The following is a 19,783-nucleotide window of genomic DNA, read 5'->3' as shown; positions in this document are numbered from 1 at the left end:
CACATCTAGACAGCAGGCCCTGGCCGTCCAGCCCCACACCAGGCGCCCCCACTCACAGCCAGTGCTCCAGGGGCAGCACATGTTAACGAACGGGCACCTGCCCTTCTCGGCTCCTGGGGCAGCAGGACTGGCCATGCCAAGGCCACCTCCCAGGAAAGACAGGTCTGGGGAGGTGGGAGAGGCGGGAGACAGAGTGCTGCCAGCTGCGCTGTGGGTGGGGCCTGGGGAAGGAGGCTGGAGGCCAGAACCCCCTTTTCTCTCTTCCCTACAGTGCAATTCTCCCCACCCTTGGCGTTTTCCACAGAGCAGCACCTCCTTCGCCACTTCATGGGAGTGGCACCCAGGACGGAGGGCCCAGCTCTGCCCAGACCACAGTGGCTACAACAACGGATGCAGAGGATTTGGGCCAAACCACATCCCCCAGCCAAGAGCGGTCACCCCACGGTCTGTTGTTATTAACAGGCCTGGTGCACAGGTCATGGGTGTGCTGAAAAGCCCATCGGGGAGCTGGAGGGAGCAGAAGTTGGCACACAGAATGCCGGACAGACCGCGGGCCTGGAAATGCCATGGAGAAGGCAGCTGGGCCAGGCAGGGCAGGGGGCACCCGTGAGACCCTTGAGTCGGAAGAGGACACCTGAGGACACTGAGCAAGCCACAGACCGCAGGACAGGGAACCTGCAGGTGAACGGGCCCCAAGCCCCAGGGAACCCCAGGGCTCCCTGCACAGCAGGCAGGCATGGCCAGGGGCCAATCCAGGGACTACAGTGGAACAGCCCCCAAGCACAGAGAAGCAAGCGCCAGAAGGAGGTAAGGCAAGCCGGTGCCATTCACATCCATGAAGAGGCAAAGAATCCCACAAGGCCCTGACAAGCCAGGAGGCGAGTCCACATGAAATACAAAAACCAGCAGGTCTGGCAGCGAGGGGAGGAGCTGCTCCTGGGGAATCTGGGCGGGCTCTCCGGGATCCCTGCACCACCTTTGGAAAGATCATTCCCCAAAACACACATTATCTAAACAGCGACCCGCCACAACCAAAAGCAACCAAGAACACCGACAGTCAGAAAAGCCCTTTAACAAAAATAACTTAGGGAACTAGAATTATTTCTGCTGAAAACAGAAGGGTAAAGATCAAATTAGCTGCTTCCAAATATCTGAAAACTCACAGAACAAGAAAACATACCTGACGTTGAAAGCACTGTCACTCTCTCGAGAGCAAGACCAGCTTGGAATTCAAATGAGGGAATGCAGAACGAGGGGATGCAGAATGAGGGGATGCAGAACGAGGGGATGCAGAACCAGGGGATGCAGAACCAGGGGATGCAGAACCAGGGGATGCAGAACCAGGGGATGCAGAACCAGGGGATGCAGAACGAGGGAATGGAAGAGTTGTTAGGGGCAAGGGCAGGGGCTGGGACTGGGGATAAAAGACCTGGCCAAAGTGAGTTGTGCTGCTTCCAATCAAGTGGGAGAGGAGAGGCTGCACCTCTGGAGTTCAACTAGAAACTGTGTGCTAGTCAGCATGCAGCTCCAATCTGACTAATATTTAGCATCTGCTGAGCCTAAGCTGGAACCTAAGAGATGCCAGGTGACCGGGTCACAGAGGACAGACCGAGGTCCAGGAGAGGTGCTGTCCTCAGAGGAACCTAAGAGATGCGGGGGGACCAGGTCACAAGACGGACCGAGGCCCAGGAGAGCGTGCTGTCCTCAGGGTCAACACCTAGGGGCCTGGATTTCTGAATCCGAGCAAACACCACCCTGCCCCGGCCACCCCCACACCAGTGCGGAGCCTCACGGTCCCCACACCACCCCCAGTTCACAAAGGACACCAGGTGTGGGGAGACTGCGCCCCGGCCACCCCCACACCAGCCCCAGTTCACAAAGGACACTGGGCATGGCAAGACTGTGCGTGCTGCCCCAGTCTCCTGGCCAGAAAGTGGGCTGCAGGACAGAGATCCAGGCTGGCCGGCCCTACTGCTCCTGACCAAGATGGACCTCAGAGAAGGTCCCCATTCCCCAAGAATAGGTTTAAAAAGCCAGGTCTAGGGAGCCACGATCCAGATGCCAATGAGAGGCATGATTCATAGGTTTCACGGGCCCCACAGGGAGGGCCAGTGTGGCCATGTTCCCAAATCAGCTGGGTCACGGTCACAGAGGCATACCTGCCCGGTGCTGCTGGGCAGTCTGGATAACGGAAGGGGTCTGGCTGTGTGTTCTGGATAACTGAAAGGCCCGGCAAGGCATTCCAGATAGCCGAGGGCCCACGCAGTGTTCTGGATAAGTGGGGGCTCACACTCTCCCGGCCCCCGGCAAGTACCCTCAGGGCTGAGGGCCTGCTTGGCACGTACCTGGTCAGCTTTTCTTTATGAAAACCCCCAACACACCAGCCCGCCTGGCTGCGTGAGCACCACCCAGGGCTCCACCCAGTATCAGTTCTCCCCTCAGCTGCAGCGCCAGGCATTGGGCTGGATGGCACTTTCTAGGAGTGCTTCTGCGCCTTTGCCTCATTCTCCAAAAGTAGAGCTCGCACCTCTCTGAAGGCCAAGCAAGGCGTGAACCCCAGGCCCCCAGCCAGGGTCTGATCAATGGCACCACCTGCACTTTCCTGTCGGGGGCCTGCCCAGGCCGCCTGCTGCATCCCCGCTCTCAACTCCACACCACGCTGGCTCCCACCTGCATCCATCTTCCGGAAGGGGGGTTCCATTCACAGCCCCGCTCCGCCACCCCTGTGCACGGTCCTGCCCCTCCTCCTGCCCCACCCGTGGCAGGCGGCCCTGAGCCCTGAGCCCCGGGTGTCCAGCTCCTGGCTGCTGCCCGGGGCCTGCTGGGAGGTCATCCTGGGGACCTGATGACCAGAGGTTCCACTGACAGTCAGGAGATTCCAAAGGCCGAGGACTCATCTTTAAGTCTCCACAAAGCCCACAGCCTGGGGTGGCCCTGGGTGTGCAGGAAGTGCCCATATTCTGACCCCCAGCAGCCTTGAGGGTCCTGCTGAAGCTCGAAACACATCCAAGGCTTCCTGCCCCACGGAGTGGCCCTTCACAGGTGAGAGGCCCTTATTCCCACGGTTACTAATGCCACCCCTTCTGTGAACCAACACCATGCCGCACTGTCACCTCTGGCTGCTGGGACAAGTGAGTCGGTGTCTTAAAGCAACACAGGCGTCCCTCAGAGCCAGGAGACTGGAAGTCGGAAGTCCCGGTGCCCACAGGGGACCTCTGGAGGCTCCAGGGGGAACCCACTTCCTGGTCTTCTCATGCTGTCCCCAGCCCCCACCCGTGGCTCCGCCGCCATCATCCCCTCCTCTCCCTGTCCTGCCCCTTCCCTATAAGGACCCTCGTGACGACGCGGGGCCCACCCAATAATCCAGGGTCATCCCCACCTGATCCTGAGCCTCATCCCACAGACGGGCCACACACGGGTCCCACAGGCCGGGGTGGTCAGCTGGGGGTCAGTATTCGGCCTTCTATGCGTGTGATTGGAAGTGGAAGCATAAATGAGGGTTTTGGGTTTTGTTTCTTAGGTTCGGGGACATTAGCGTCCATCTGTCTGCCTCTCACTGGCGGGCAGGGCTGTCTTCTGGTCTGGGAGGCTGGCTGTCCGTGAGGCCCTCAGGCCACATGCCCGGAGCACAGCCAGGCCTGGGGCAGAGTCGGCCGCAGGGTCCGAGCCTTGTCTGCAGGAGGTGGTGGCCCAGGTCTGTTAAAATGTCAGACGTCCCCTGTGATGACAGGAAAGGCTGAATTGGGACAGGTGGTCTTCCTGGTTTCCAAACCTCCCACAACATTCTCAGTCATTTTCACAATAGAAACGTGTGACTAACAACCTGAGTAGGTTGGGCTGGAGCCCATTCCTTTGGGGGTGAAGTTTCATTTCAGCTGGAAAACAGGGATGTCCTCCTGCCCCGAGGGGATCAGAGACCCCGCATCAAGATGTGCCCCCGAAAGGGAGACAGGGCTGAGATTTGGGGACCCAAAACAGATGAGAGGTCAGCACCAACACTGCCTGCCAGGCACAGGCACACCATGGCCTCCCAGGAAGAGGCAGGGCAGCAGCAAAGCCAGAAGAAGTGAGCTGATTGATGGCCAGAGAAACAGGGCTGGGCAGGAGGGCCTGGGGCCAGGCGGTGCATCCAGTAGAGAAAGGGCCTCCCCCCCTCCTCCCGATCCTCCTCCTCCTCCTCCTGCTCCTCCAAGGGACTGAGGCTCAGAGAGCAGAGATGGTTCAGGTGCACACGGGCTTGGAGAGGGCAAGCTGTTTAGCTGAAATGAGAATTTATACTAGAAGACACCTCCCAGCTCCATGGACCAGCTCACTCCATAAGGCTCCTGCCCCGAGGGTCCGCCACCTCCCTCAGCACCCCTCCAATCCCACACCTAGGGAATTTCCTGGGAACCTGCCTTTTAAGCCCTCTCCATCCTCTACCCTGCCTCTAGCCTCTGCAAAGGCCCAGGCACAAGTGCTGGGCGTGGCTGGCGGGGCCTATGCTTCCCTCAGTGCCCAGGGACAAGGATGTGCAGGGCTGGCAGAGGGACCCCGAGGTTAGCGCAGATGGGATCCACGGACACTTCCTTCTTTCTGGCTGGAATGCTGAGATGATAACAGAAAGGAAGCGGAGGTTCTCTGAACTCCTCCTCAGAGGCAGCACATGAGGCTAAACTTTACAAAGCACAGACGCCTCCCTCCGGGAACTGCCTCTTCACAAGAAAGCTCCTCGCCGGGGGGAAAAGAGGCCCGGCTTTCTCAGAAGTCTCCTGACAGCCAAGGGGTCTTAGCGGGAGATTTTAGAAAACGTTCGCCGCCCAATCACAAATCCAGCAAGTGGAGGAGGCAGGTGTTCCCTGGGTCCCCGTGACAGGGGCGTTGAAGCCTGTCGTGGTGCAGGCGCCCTGGCCTGCGGACACATAGCAGGGCTGGAGGAGGTGGGAGTGGCTGCCCTCCCTAATACACATCGTCAGTTCAGCAGGCACAGCGCAGGGCTGAGTAAGAAGCAGCACAAAAGCTGCGTCTGCTCACGGGGACCCATTTTACTCACGTTGCAAACCAGTCCCTCCTACGGGGCTCTGCCCTAAGGGTGGGGATGGAGCCCTCTCCACTGTGGAGTCCCCCCCAGAGCCTCAGGACCAGCCTCAGAGGGCTGTCAGCAGGACGCACCCCAGGAAGCCAATGTGTGATGTCCCATCCTTCCTGTATGGCCCCATGATGCTCCACCATCCCCAGGCACAGATTAGAGACCAAGACACAGAGAGGGTGAGCAGCCTGCCTGTGGCCACACAGCACTCAGGGTCACAGCCTGAGCTCTCAGCCATCACACTAGGCATCATCCCACCCATGAGGGCAAAGAGGACCGTAGATGATGCCCAGGCTTCCTGACAGTTTAGCCACTACTGTGAGAAGCATCTCTAATTCCACATCCACAAAGGCAGAGTCAAGACGCTAACAGCTGACAGGTACCACGTGGCCTCCCCACAGGCACGGAGGCCTCAAGCACCTTCACTTGCAGGACCACCACAGCCCCTCAGCAGACCTGCACCACAGATGAGCAAAGTGGCAGGGCCAGCTCCACTGTCTGTGTGCCTGGGCTGCCGGCCCCTGGGCTCTGCTGGCCACTCCAGGGTCCCACCTCTAAAGGGACCAGAAAAATGAGGAAAAAAAACTCCACACATTAAGAAATATCATACCCCATGGCTGGGTGCAGTGGCTCACGCCTGGAATCCCAGCACTTTGGGAGGCCGAGGCAGGTGGACCACCTGAGGTCAGGAGTTTGAGACCAGCCTGGCCAACAGGGCAAAACCCTGTCTCTACTTTAAAAAAAAAAAAAATTAGCCAGGCGTGGTGGCACACACCTGTAGTCCCAGCTACTCAGGAGGCTGAGACAGGAGAATCGCTTGAGCCCAGGAAATGCAGGCTGCAGTGAGCCGAGATCACGCCACTGCACTCCAGCCTGGGCAACAGAGCCAGACTCCGTCTCGAAAAAAAAAAAAAAAAGAAATATCATACCCCCAGTTAAAGGCTGACCATAAACAATAAAAGTACGCAAAATAGGACATCCAGAGCTGAAAGCATCAACAGACAAAAAGCAACGGGGAAAGAGGATGCACCTGTGGGCATAAGCCACAAACCCGGCATTCCCAGAGAAGCACAACAGCCCCTTAGTGCGTGAAAACGTTCCCTGGCACAGCGAACGCCACGTTCCCAGAGAAGCACGACGGCCCCTTAATGTGTGAAAACGTTCCCTGGTATGGCGAATGCCACGTTCCCAGAGAAGCACAACGGCCCCTTAGTGCGTGAAAACGTTCACCCACATGGCAAACTCCACGTTCCCAGAGAAACACAACAGTCCCTTAGTGCGTGAAAAACATTCACCCACACGGCGAACGCCACGTTCCCAGAGAAGCACAGCAGCCCCTTAGTGGATGAAAATGTTCACCCGCACGGCGATGGGGACTCACAAAACAGAACTCTGAGATGATATTTTCCATCAACCAAATTAGCAAGGTTTTTTAAAAGACAGGACCCAGCCTGGCCGTTTGGGCTGCAGAGCTGCGTGTGAATGAAAGTCGCCCATCAGAAGTGAGGCCCTCCCCTCTCCTGCAGGTCCCTGACTACAGCCCACCCCCCCTCCCCCACTCATCCCTGACTTTGGCTGGGGTGGCACCCAAGATAAGAGCTGTGAGGAGACGAAGCCCTCGCCTGTGTCAGTGATAAGGATGCGCTGTTCCCTGTGACTGCTCACTCACAGCGCCGGGCCCTCCAGAGCCCGTGTCAGTAATAAGGGCGCGCTGTTCCCTGTGACTGCTTATTCACGGCGCCTGGCCCTTCAGACTGTGGGTGTCCAAGGCTCACTCGGGGCCCTCCAGATTGTGGGTGTCCAAGGCTCACTCCGGGCCCTCCAGACTGTGGGTGTCCAAGGCTCACTCGGGGCCCTCCAGATTGTGGGTGTCCAAGGCTCACTCCGGGCCCTCCAGACTGTGGGCATCCGAGGCTCGCTGTGGTGTTTCCCTTCTCAGGCAGGCACGGCCTCTTGCACACAGAAGGTGCTCAAAAATGCACACAGGAAAAAGGAATCAAAGGCTGGGTGGACCAAGAACAGTGGCTGGGCTCTCCCCGAGCAGCTGGCGGTGGCCTCGCCGCCCATCAGCCCACAGCCCTGGGCTCTGAGGTTCTCCACTAATGCCAGCCCCCAACCCTGCTGGCCTCTTTAGCCCCAACACGGAAGAGGTCACAGACACTGGCTCCGTGGGGTCACCTGGCATTGGGGAAGGCAGAGCCACTGCAGACGATGTCCTGCCCCTGGATAACACCCTGCATTGGCAGCTGCAGGGCTGGGACTTCGCCACGGGCCCACGGAGTTCCTGGGACGCTACGCCTCTTTCCCCCGTGCCCCTCCCTGCCACAGGGAGAGGCCAGATGTCCCGCCCAGCAGCAGCGTCCACCTGAATTGAGTGATTCCTCCCAAAACAAAGTCTCCCGTTGTCTAAGTTGAAACATGGAAGGAAGGTCTCTCTCGGTCCCCGAGGCCATAGGGTGCGTGGACTCAGGCCTGCCCAGGTGCGTCCAGACGAGGCCTCCGGAGCAGCCGAATCAGAGGCTCTTCCTGAGCCCTCATGCTCCGGGACCGGAGATGCCAGACCGGGTGAAGCCGCCACCAAGATGGGCTGCCAGCCCAGGAGCTATATCCAGCCTGGCTTTCCCATCAGCTCACGTCACCCCAAAACAGACAGTGCCTCTCTTGCCCCCAGGAGCAGCTGTGCTGGCAGGTTCTCTGCAGATACAGGAGTCCGAGCTGCTGAAACTTGACGCTGTCTCAAAATCTCTAAGCACAGATTCCAGAGAGGCCCAACTGCAGCAAATGTTGAAGCTGCTCAACGGAACGGTGGGGAAATACGAAAGCATGGACTTCAGACCAAAAATAAACGAGCAAACGAACAAACAAACGGCTTGGGGGGTGGGTGCGAGCTCCGCCACTGTAACCCATCACGCTCCCTCCTCCTGCCGTTCCCACTGGCCTTCCTGCCTGTGGCTCTGGCCCAGTGTCCGTCCCCAGGGGTCCCCGCAGGGGTCAGCCCTGACCCCCAGTGTCTGTCCACGGGCACTCCCCACAGGGGTCAGCCCTTGACCCCCTACCAGTGCCCAGCCCCAGCACTAGCGTGTGCCCACTCGCAGGCCTGCTGGCCTTCTGGAAGCCGGCGTGGTGAGAGCCAAACCGCCACCCAGCCTGGTGCTGGTGCCTGCCCTGCCCCACCCATCACAAGGCCCTGGTGGGAACGAGGGACCCCACAGGGGATCAGCCCCGAGGTGGCAAGGTGACCCCATCTGCCACCATGAAATGCCAGAAAGTGCCAGAAAGATGCAGGGACTTGAGAATAGCTCCCCTTTCCATGGCTCTTGTGGAAGAAGCCAGAACAGCCGTGCCGGGGCTTGCCTGAGCCGGAGGAGCTGCGGGGGGAAGGCATGCTCCCGCAGGCACGGGGCACAGACACTTCCCCTGCAGCCTCCACATTTCATCTGACTCAGCGCATCCGTGATCAAAAGCTCCTCCTGACAGCCCTTCTGCAGAGGCCCAAACCCTCCACCTAAAACGTTACCGCCAGGGCCGGTAAGTGTCACTCCCTCATTCTCTGTGGCCCTGGGCAGCGCCAGGGGACAACACAGATCAGCTCTCTGCCTGGGCTGGCTGTCTCCTCACGTGACACGGGGTCTGGCACAAAGATCCAGTGTGTGGTATGTGGCTTTTACAGAATTGCCAGCGGCCGCTCACAGAACCCCTGGAGGAAGCAGCCACTCCCACCCCGGGGTTAAGGAGGGGGAACTGAGGCAGCAAGGCTGGTGATGGCCACTGGCCGTGGAGCAGGGTCTGCGCTCAGGCACCAGATGGCAGGGCCTCACTTGCCTGGCACTCCGCTGCTTTGGACAGGTCCTGGCCTGTGACTGCCCAGTGGTGGCCCTGGCAAGGCTCCCAGGAGGCGGGTCTCAGCGGCCCAGTCATTCTGGGCAGGTGCCTGGGCCTCAAAAAGGGCCCTAGACCCCAAACTCCCAGGCCTGGGAGGCCTTGGATGAGGGGAGCACCCAAGCCCAGAGGCCAACGGAGCACCCCACAGTGCCCCAAACTGCTTTCAGGATCTTCATGGGCCACAGTATTTCAAAATGTACCAAACATCATCATCGTATAAGGGCACCCAACATGTATTTCAGTTTCCCAGGATTCCGCCCCTGCCCTGCACAGCACCATATGAGGGAACATCTGTCTCAAGCCCTGTGCCGTCCACCGCTGGCCAGCCGCTGAAATCTCGCCGTGGGGTTGGGCCCGGCCAGGCCTGTCGTCTTGTTCTCTTACAGGAACCCGCTAACAGACAGCCTGGAGGGTGGCAGCTCTGACTGGCCCTGGCAGGCACTGGGGTGGCCCCTTCTCCACATGGTCCAGTGCCCCATGCCGGGGGTGGGGTGAGGGCCATGGCCAGCCCCTCCAGACACAGCCCCAGCCTGGGGGCTGTTCTCAGCCACAGCCAGCTTTGTCCCTGCCAGCCTCTGCACCTGACTCCTGAGCACTGGTGGGGAGCCAGTGCCGGCACAAAGGCCCAGTTGGCTGGCACACCCTCCTCCGCAGGCCTGGGGCTGAGAGAGGAAGAGACTTGCTGGAGGTTTCAGGTGTCACCCCACTCCATTCCCCATAGCTGTGAGGTTCTTTGGATCCCTGGGCTTCACCTGGAGAGTTCCAGGGTGGCCTGGGGTCTCCAACATAAGCTCCACAGCCAGACCCAGGCGGGTCTCCTTCTTGAGCAGAAGCAGGCACCCCTCCCCCCACACAGTGAGCGGGGATGGGGAGGGTGTTGTGGGGGCCCCTCTCTCTGAGCTGCCTGCATACTCCCTGCCCCCACACAGTGAGCAGGGGGTGGGGAGGGTGTTGTGGGGGCCCCCTCTCTCTGGGCTGCCTGCAGGCTGCAGCTTCTACCCCAGCCCAGCCCAGCCCCTACTGTCCGTCCCCAGCAATCAGGAGCTGCTCCCAGGGCGGTGGTGCTGTTGCTCATACCACAGGATTCCCTGGCACTCCTGGGGCCCAGAGAACCCAGCCTTTTCAACAATCCAGGTGAAGACAGAACAAGGCACTCTGAGGCAGAAAGAGTTTGTGTGGATGCAGCATGACTACATGAGAATCACACACCTGCGGGGGGCATGTGTGTGCACACACGTGTGCACTTTTGTGTATGTACACAGGTGTGCCCCTGCACTTTGCATGACTGGGAATGTGCACCTATGTGCACAATTGTGCATGCCCATGTATGCATTCGCCTTGCACTTTTAAATGGAGCAGCAGCAGGTGAAGTGGGGCTCTCCCGGGCTGGCCCCCAGTGTCTGGCGCCTGCACTCTGGAGCAGGACAGTTAACTCCTTCTAGGTTTTCCTACAGAGGACTTCCCCTGCTCTGCTTTCATTTATAGGAAAACAGGAGTGCCCTGAAAAACAAGTTTTGCTGAAATTCAAAACTATCTTCCAAAGTCCTTGCATCTGAATACTGAAGACTCCCCAGTGGGTGAGCCCAGAAACAAGACCACCTTCTACGGGAGGGTCTCTCATTACCTCGGTGCCGTGTGCCCTGGGGTGAGCCACACCCATGGAACCCGGGTCACTGAAGCCCAATCCCTGCAGGGCTTCAGAGGGAGTGGGGAGTGAGGCGCAGGGACCCTGCCTTGTACCCACACCACTGGGCTCTGTGCTGACCACCAGACAGGAGGAGGTCCCAGTGGTGAGCAGGGGCAGGACGTGCACCTTCTGGGGGCTGCAGGGGGGCAGGGGGAGAGCTTGATGCCATGGCGGAGTGTAGGAGAGGCTCAGAGACAAGGCGACTCATGAGACCAGGCTCCTGGCGTGGCCATGGGCATCAGCAACTGCCCCAGTGACACAGTCCCCTTCCTTAGCCTCACTCTGACTCTGGAGTACTGACTACAAGCACCTCTCGGGGGTCATGGCTGTTTTGCACACACAAATCCACCAGAGGAGAGACTGCAGGTAAGACTGCGGCACCTCACACAGCTGGGTGGCAACCAAGCGGCCAGGTGACCACCGAGCCCCCAGGTTCCTGATTACAGGGAAAGGCACAAACACCATTCAAGAACCTCAGCAACACAGTGACCAATCCTGACACAAAAAAGCAAAAGACTTTTCTAGCGATCAAGTGTAGCACAGAGACATGGAAAGATGCATCATTCTTGGCCAGAAAAAAATGTGCAAATCAGCAAACTAGGCCTCAGGCCTTCAACTCTCAAGGGTGCTTTTTAAGTTTTGAGAACTCAAACCCTTGCCAGAGTCAGCATTTCAGACACATTAGCTCTTCTCTAATAACCCCTAAAGGGGGCGACTGTTTTCCCATTTCAAGGGGACTTGGTCCTGCAAGGACTGGAACCCGGGCTGTGGGTGGCCTGGAGCCTGAGTTCTCTCCGGGCAGGGGGAGGGGTGTGTGGGCAGCATCCAGACCCCTCTCTGGGCCTGCTTCCGCTTCAGCCTCCTGGCCACCCGCCTTCCACATTCCATTAGACACCTCCAAGGGGCCTTCCTGCCCCCGAGTGCTTGAGGCTGGGGCAGGCCCGGGACAGAAGAGGAACGCACAGCCCATTTGGTGAACCGTAGCTTTCCCTGCTGAGGACTGCACTGACTTTACACCCCACTCTCAGATCTCAAGATTGCATCTCACCAAAGCTCACATAACAGTTTTTGTTTTTTCTATTCAAAAGCAAAAAACCATCACCTTTTACATCTCCTCCTTGATAACGTTTCATAAGCTCGGGGCTTGGGCCCCAGCGTCTTTCCTTTCCTCTGTCCCTGTGCGATTTAAAACATCCCGCCAGGGAGCCCTGGTCTGGGCCCTGTGGGCGCTGGCGGCCCGGCTCAGAGGGCAGCTCTGCAGCCTGATTAATGGCCCCGAGTGACCCTGGGCCGCGGTGGGGATGGAGCCGCGTGAGCTCACAGCCAGCCGCTCTCCGCCAGTGTTTCACCCCCTGCAGTTCACAGTAAATGAGGAATTATCTACCACTCAACAAGCAGGTGTTTTCAGCACATCTACTTAGAAGGTAGCTACTTTTTTGAAAGGTCTATGCTACTATTTAACCTGGTGACTAAGTCGATTGGAAACAATGAAACAAATTATTACAAGAATCCAGACGACCTCCCTCCCTACCCCCCCCCTTTCCTGCTTCCTCACCCGCTATAGCAAGCAGGTGTGGAGTCGAGTCGGAGGCAGGGGCTGGCTGCGTGGACCCCCGGGTGGGATTCCACCCGCGACAAGGCACCCAGACCCTTTGGGCGGGGCTCCCCTGGGGTCCGCGTCCCCGCCGCCTCCCCCGGGCCTCTGCCGGGCTGGCTGGAGGCAGGAGGCCCCGGTTAGCAGCGTGGTGGGGAACTGGGTCCCGTGGTTGGCGGCAGGAAGGTCCCCACGGGCCCCGCGCACCGTTTGCCGCGCACGGGAAGCGGCGAGGCCGGCGGGGCAGCGGCTTCTGGGCATTGTTCTCGGACCGCGCGGCGCTCGATTGGCATCAAAGGGGACCGCGCAACCCGACACCGCGGCGGACGCGGGGACAGAGGCCTGAGGGCGGTGGGGACAGAGGCGCACAAGGCCCGGCCCGCGGCGAGGAGCCTGGGAGCCCGCGCGGCTTCGCCTCAACAGGTTGGAAACGCGGAGACGACGCCCCGCGCTCCGCCGCCTTCCGCCCGCGGTCAGTCCCGGGACCCGGCGCTGCGGGGACGAGGCCATGACGGCGACACAGGCCGCGTCTCCCGAGACCCCGCGGCCCCGCCCCGAGCCCTCCCGGCACCGACGACCCCGCCGGCCGCGGAGGTTCGGTCCCCGCGCGGGGACTCCGGCCGCCCGCACCGCGCACCCCTCCCGGCCCGGACCCCGCGGGGAGAATGAATGGGCGGGACTCCGGCCACCCCGCCCCGCCCGCTCCGTCCGGCTCGGGCGCCTCCCGCGTGCGTGGGCAGGGCCGGGGCTGAACCCAGAGCGGCCGGGGCGGGGGTGAGGGAGCCGGGCGGGGACCCCAGCCAGGGCGGCGAGGCCGGCGGGGACCGGCGCGAACCTTCCCGTCCCGCCCGGGTCTTACCTGGCTCCGCGGAGGCCGCGGGGACCCCGAGCAGCAGGACCAGGGGCGCGAGCACGTCCAGGAGGCGCCGCCGCCGCGGCCACAACCAGGGACACCTGCGCGGGACAGGCACGGGTCAGGGCCCCGCAGAACCCAGCCGACCCCCGCCGGCCCCGCAGCCCCGCAGCCCCCGCCGCCCCCGCCGCCCGTCCGCAGCCGCACCTTGGCGTCCCCCAACCCCTGCCCGCAGCCCCAGCCGCACCTCGGCGCCATGCTCTCCCCAGGGCCGTCAGCGCCGCGGGATGCTGCCTCCTCCGCCGCGGTGCACCCGCTCGGACCGCCGCGCTCCAGCCGTCGCCGCTGAGAGGCCGGGCAGGGGCGGGCAAGGGGCGGGCACGGGGCGGGGACGGGGCGGGCAAGGGGCGGGCACGGGGCGGGGACGGGCGGGGGGCGGAGCGACCAGTAGGGCCAGGCCCGGGGAGGAGAGAGGGGGCGGGCGCCGCAGCGGACCTGCGGCTGCGAGGAGGGGGCGGACCGGGACCTGGGGGCGGCGGGGACGGGCGAGGACGGACAGGGACGCGCCGCGCCCCGAGGGAACTGCCCGAGGCTGCGACCCAGCATAGGGCCCGGGGGCTGCCCCTCGAGGAAGCCCGGGTTTATGCGGAAAGTGACCACCGCTGCCCGCCGGGCCACGACCCCAGCCCCTGAGTCCGGTGGGGCAGCGGGAAGGGGGGAGATTTGAATAACGAGATTCACCGTGGGGGGGACGGGATGGAGGAGGAAGCCGGCACCTCCGGCCCGGAAAGCCCCTGCAGGGTCCTGCCCCAGCTGCACGGAGGGACGCGAGACAGGAGGGCGTGCGAGGGCCAGCTCCGTCCCCAGGTCCCCCTGTCTCCAGGACCCGGCCCAGCAGAGCCTCTTCCTCCCCGGTTCCCAGGCTCCTCCTCCCTCCCAGGTGAAAACCCTGTTTCCATTTCTTCAGGGCCAGCATCCTGAGCCCCACCTGCGGCCCTGGGTGCTTTCCTCCTGGCAGCTGTGCGCCCACCGGACCGGACCGCTCCCTGCAGCCAGAGAGCCCTCACACCAGCAACCCCCCCCACCTGCTCCCTCCTCGTGTGCACAAAACTCATGGCACTGGTTTGACGGCTTTCTCCGAAACCCTCGGATTCCGCCTGGCCCATCCACACTGTCCCTTCCCGGCCAGGGCTCATCTCCTATGCCTGGACCAAGCAGCATGGTCTGCAGTCTCCCTGGTCTCCCCACACGTGTCCCCACCCATCCTCTGAAGCAGCCCCAGGAGGCCGCAGTGACTTCACACTTCTAGCGCCCGGCCCTCCCGGGCCTCCTCTCTGGGCTTGCCAGGGTCCTCCCAACCTGACTGCTGCCTCCCACCTCCTCTCCGCCCCCGGAGCTCTCCAGCCGCAGCCGCGGGGCCTGCTTGGGATTCTCCTCTGCTGGCGTCATCCCTGCCTGCCTCAGCCTTCCCAGGCCCAGTCCTGCCCAATCTCACCTCTTCCCGCCCATCCACCTGGCCAGGTCCCCACCAGCATCTGCCTTCAAACCTGGAGTCCTTCTCTGAGTGCTTGCGGTCCACTGTGAGGAAGGAAATCAATTTAAAGGATTATGACCCACATTTTTTAAAAATAAAAAGATTAAGGAGAACAGCATAGAGTAGAAGTGGTCATCGCACACTCTTCTGCAAAACTTTTGTTTCTCAGGTGGATGGAGGAGTGAGTCTGTATGGTGTATGTCAGGGTTTGGTGGTGTCTCTGCAGTGCAGTGGGTGTGTCTGTGTATCTGCTGTGTGTGTGTCTGTGACTGTACCTTGTGTGCATGTGTCTGCGTGTCTCTGTGCTGTTTGTGCATGTGTGTGTTTCTGTAACTATGTACAGCGTGTGCATGTGTGTCAGCATGTGTGCGTGTGAGTGTGTGTCAGGGGTGTTCATGTGTCCTGGGTCCTGGTGGCATCTCCTCCCGAGGCTCCTGGTCTGCCTGGCCCCCGTCCATTAACCCTGCAGTGCAGGTCTCTTTCACCTCTTCCATCTCACCTGCCCTGGGGCGCCACTTCTACCCAACCCAACCCATTCCTGAATCTTCTGTCACGGGAGATGCCTGCTGCCAGGCGAAGCAGGTCTCTGCAGGTGTGGCCTGATGCGCTGCCCTGGCGGCCTGTCTGTGGCTCCCAGGAGGGAGGGGCTGGGGCAGGGCGGGTGCCAGCCCACCTGTGGCCCGAGTTGGCCTACCTCTCTCCTGCCCCGCTCCCCACCTTTGGGGGCTATGGGGTTGTGATCAGTAGGAGACACAGCTACTAAGAAACACATGTGACTGCTTACCTGGCAGCTGTAGGAACACTTTTTGCTCAGTCGTTTCACTTGGGGCCTTACCTTGGCCTCGTGGCTGTGTCCCCATACGCCCTCCAGCATCCCCTCTTTCTATTAGAGTTGTACTGTTTCCTTTGTAGACATGAGTGATATGTGATAACCATAGAAAAATCAACAGAAAATGCAGAAACACATGTAGAAAATAAGACCAAAAGTCTCTCCATTCGCCTTACCTCCTCCCGGGCCCCTCTGCACAGACACCCGCAGGTGCTCTGAGGGCAGTGCCCAGCATCCACGTGGAGCTCTGCTCAGCCCCGTTTGTCCCTCCGCCAGGGTCCCGGAGGCTCTGTGCCCTCTGGTAGGGGCAGGCTCAAACCAGTGCCCCCAAAGAGACGGACATGCCAGGTGCCTGGGAGGACCTTGGAGCACAAGTGTGGGCAGCAGGGGAGTGGCCACGGCTCGTTGCAGGGACCAGGGGAGGGCTCATGGGCTGTGGGGTGCGCAGGGAGGAGAGAGCATCCAGGACCAAGGGCAGCTCCGGCAAAGGTCCTGGGGTAGAGCAGGTGGAGCAGGCTTAGGACTGTGTCGGGGTTCCAAGAAGCGGTAGCAGATTCCTCAAGTCTGGGGCCTGCACCACAGGTGTCTGTCTTGCTTCCTGGGCATGTGGGGCCTGGGATGGGGTTGATGGGTTTGCAGGGAGAGGTGGTACAGACAGGGAAGGGGCTGCACTCAGGCTCAGAGGAGCTGCCTGGGCGGTGGTTACAACCCGCAGTGCGCAGGAGCCTAGGAATTGTTCAGCTTTCGTAAGGGGCTGATTCCTGTTGACATGGAGCAGACCCGGCCTTGGCCCTGAAGGGTCTTTAATGGCACAGACTCAGGCCCTCGGCCTTAGCACCCACCCCAGGGGCCCTTCATGCCTGAGACACCGGAGGAAAACAGGTAGAAATGGGGAGTGCTCGCCCAGCTGGCCCAGTGCTCCCTGGAGGCACACAGTGGGATCCAGATTGTAGGAACCGTCCCTCCTCCCCATGTCCGGAGGGCCCCGCCCCGCAGAGCTTGCCGTGTGCTATGGAGTAACTTTTTGTCCAGTAAGGAAGAAAAGTGTCGCACAGGCAGGGCAGGCTGTGAAAAGCACAAATGTGTATCCCAAAATCAAGTTTTCTGAGGGGTTACACACTGGCGTTCCCAGGCCCCAACCACACATCCCCACCCATAACTGAGGTGCCTTTGGGTCTGCTAGCTCCCATCCTGGCCGTGAGCACCCACCTGAGATCTGCAGCGTGGACAGAGGCTGGGCTGCAGCTCCTGCATGACCCTGTGGTCCCCACCTCTGCCCCTGCGTGACCCTGTGGTCCCCGCCTCTGCCCCTGCGTGACCCTGTGGTCCCCGCCTCTGCCCCTGCGTGACCCTGTGGTCCCCGCCTCTGCCCCTGCGTGACCCTGTGGTCCCCGCCTCTGCCCCTGCGTGACCCTGTGGTCCCCGCCTCTGCCCCTGCGTGACCCTGTGGTCCCCGCCTCTGCCCCTGCGTGACCCTGTGGTCCCCGCCTCTACTCCTGCCACTTGGCCCCGTTGCCCAGATCATTTCCTCCTTGGCCCCAGTCGCTGCAGCACTTAGCAGTTCAGGCTTGTTTCTGTGTGTGTGTGGTTTTGGGTGCACGTCCCCATCTTGCTGCTGCGCGAAAAGGCCTCCGGTCCCCGACCCACCTGGCCTCTGTTGACTGAGGTGAATCCATGCACAAGGACACACACCGCCTGGCCTCCCACATGGTGCTGCTGACCCGGGAGAAAGGAACAGGGCCCCGGACCCCTGGCCCTGCAGCCCCCTGCCTGCCTGACAACCGCCACCATCAGCAGTGCCGCCGCCCACATCTGGGTCCCCTCTCCTTCCTGCTGCTCAGCCTCACGTGGAGGAGGGAATCTCACCGCTGGCCCCACAGCAGGATGCAGCCCTCCCAGGGAGCCAGGACTGCGCTCAGGGGAGGCACCCTGAATATGCACATGCCACATGCACACACACACACACACACACACACACACACACACGCCATCCATACACCACACCCCACAAGCAACACCACACACACACCCAGTACCACACACCCCCCACCACACACACCGCACAGCCAACACCACACACCACACACACGCCATACACATATCCCCAAACACACCATCCACACAACACGAACCACACACACACATCACACACTACACATACACGCCATCCACACACCACAAACCACACACATACATCACACTCACACACCATACACACGTGCCATCCACACACCACATACCACACACACACATCACGCTACACACACACGGCATCCACATGCCACAAACCACACACACGCTATCCATCACACACATGCTATCCATCACACACACACACCATCTACACCATCTACATACCACACATCACACACACACACTACACATATGCCATCCACACACACCATACACATACCACACTGCTGCATCACCAGCATCCAGAGCCATGCTTGGCGGGACGCAGATGCTGAATACATGTGTTTAGACGGAAGGACCGGTTGTGGGAAGGAACTTGAGCCTGGCATGGCTGAGTCAGATGATTTGGAGGGTGCAGCCCCAGGGAGGTGCTGGCGTGAACCCACCACAGCCTCCCAGGCCTCCACCTGCACCTGCCAGGGCCGTTTGTGCTCCCTTCCCTGCCACACCATCCACCCAATCACAGGGTGAGTCGTCTGAAGACACATAACTCACGCAGGACACAATCTCACTGTAAAAACTCCACATGTGACCAGTAAAGCTGGAGTCTCAACCCTGCCTCCTGCCAAACCAAACCCTTATCATCTTCTGTGGGTTTTCCTTCCAGGCTGTTTTACAAAATGCATTTTGTAGATATTTGTTACTCTAGAAATATTGTGTTGCTTTGTGGAATTTTAAAAACAAAGCATACATGAGATAATATCCATGGTTTTGAAGCTTGCTTTTAAAGCTCAATTTCTGTTCTAGCTCTTTCTATGCCAGGATGAACACATTTATGTAAATGATTGAATGAAACTAACTAGCTAAGTCTCCCTTAAATTAATGAGACTTAGCTTATTTGTCAGTTCTTCCACCATTCATGAGACTTAGCTTATTTCCATTTCTTTGCTTAAAATAATATGCTACCTTGAAAAGAGATAGAAACTGAGAAAGAACGAAATGAAAATGCTAAAAATGAAAACACAGTAAAAGAGATGAAAAATTAAAAAAAATTTGAGAAGCTTGTCAGTAAACTTGACTTAGCCAAAGAAATCCATGAATTTGAAAATAGCTCTACAGAAATCGTCTAAATGGAAACCCAAAGAGATAAAAGGAATGGGAAAAACATAGAGTGTGTTTCCAAGGGATTACAAGATGATATCTAGTAGTCTAACATATATACAATTGGAATTGCAGATGGTAAGGGGGTGTACAAGGAATATTTGAAGAAATAATGGTCAATAATTTTCCAAAATCAATGACAGACATCAAAGCACAGATTAATGAAACTCAGAGAACATCCATCAGGAAAAACACCAAAAAAGTGAAACAAACAAAATAGAACAGAAGCAAAAACAAGGACAGAAACCTGTGCATATTCAAGCTGCTGGGGAAAAAGACATGCAGAAACTCTCTAAAGGAACTGGGAGGAGAAGGGAGGGAGAGGGACACATGAGGCGCGAGAGAAACGAAGATCAGAAGTACAGCAGAACTATCTGCAGACACTATGCAAGGTGGATGACGATGGAGGGATGGCTTTCTAGTACTGAAAGGAAAAAGAAGTGCTGATTCAGAATTCTTATTTTTTTTTATTTTAGATGGAGTCTCGTTCTGTCACCCAGGCTGGAGTGCAGTGGCGCAATCTCTGCTCACTGCAAGCTCTGCCTCCTGGGTTCACGCCATTCTCATGCCTCAGCCTCCCCAGTAGCTGGGACTACAAGCACCTGCCACCATGCCCAGCTAATTTTTTGTATTTTTAGTAGAGATGGGGTTTCACCATGTTAGCCACAGTGGTCTCAGTCTCCTAACCTCATGATCTGCCTGCCTCGGCCTCCCAAAGTGCCGAGATTACAGGCATGAGCCGCCGCTCCTGGCCTGATTCAGAATTCTTTACCAGTGAAAATAACTTTTAAAAATTAAGGGGGGACGGGGGAGGCCAAGAAGCAGGCATTGGCTATCCGAGCAGGGCCCTGTTTCTTCTGCAGTTTGCTGACCTAAGCCAATTCAAGGCACTTTGTCTTGGAATTGGACCACTGTATACATTATTTCCTTCAGACATGAAGAGTAATAGCGTATAGAAATGGAAGAAATAATTAAAAATTAAAAAAAATTTAATTGCCGCAAATGACAACTATTTAAAGGGAAAATGGTAGTGTTGTATTGT

General features: G+C 59.1%; 1 long non-coding RNA gene across 1 annotated transcript; it reads left to right on the top strand.

Moving 5' to 3' along the window:
* Positions 1–8,478: 8,478 nt before the first annotated feature.
* On the top strand, positions 8,479–11,220 carry LOC105738728. The gene is made up of 4 exons (XR_001114578.2): positions 8,479–8,596; positions 9,985–10,084; positions 10,436–10,527; positions 10,913–11,220. It is a non-coding gene; the product is annotated as an uncharacterized LOC105738728 (long non-coding RNA).
* Positions 11,221–19,783: the final 8,563 nt, after the last annotated feature.

Source organism: Nomascus leucogenys, chromosome 25 (assembly GCF_006542625.1).
Source record: "Nomascus leucogenys isolate Asia chromosome 25, Asia_NLE_v1, whole genome shotgun sequence".
Lineage (NCBI taxonomy): Eukaryota > Metazoa > Chordata > Mammalia > Primates > Hylobatidae > Nomascus > Nomascus leucogenys.
Note: the sequence above shows the minus strand (reverse complement) of the source record. Positions and strands in the feature narration are given on the sequence as shown.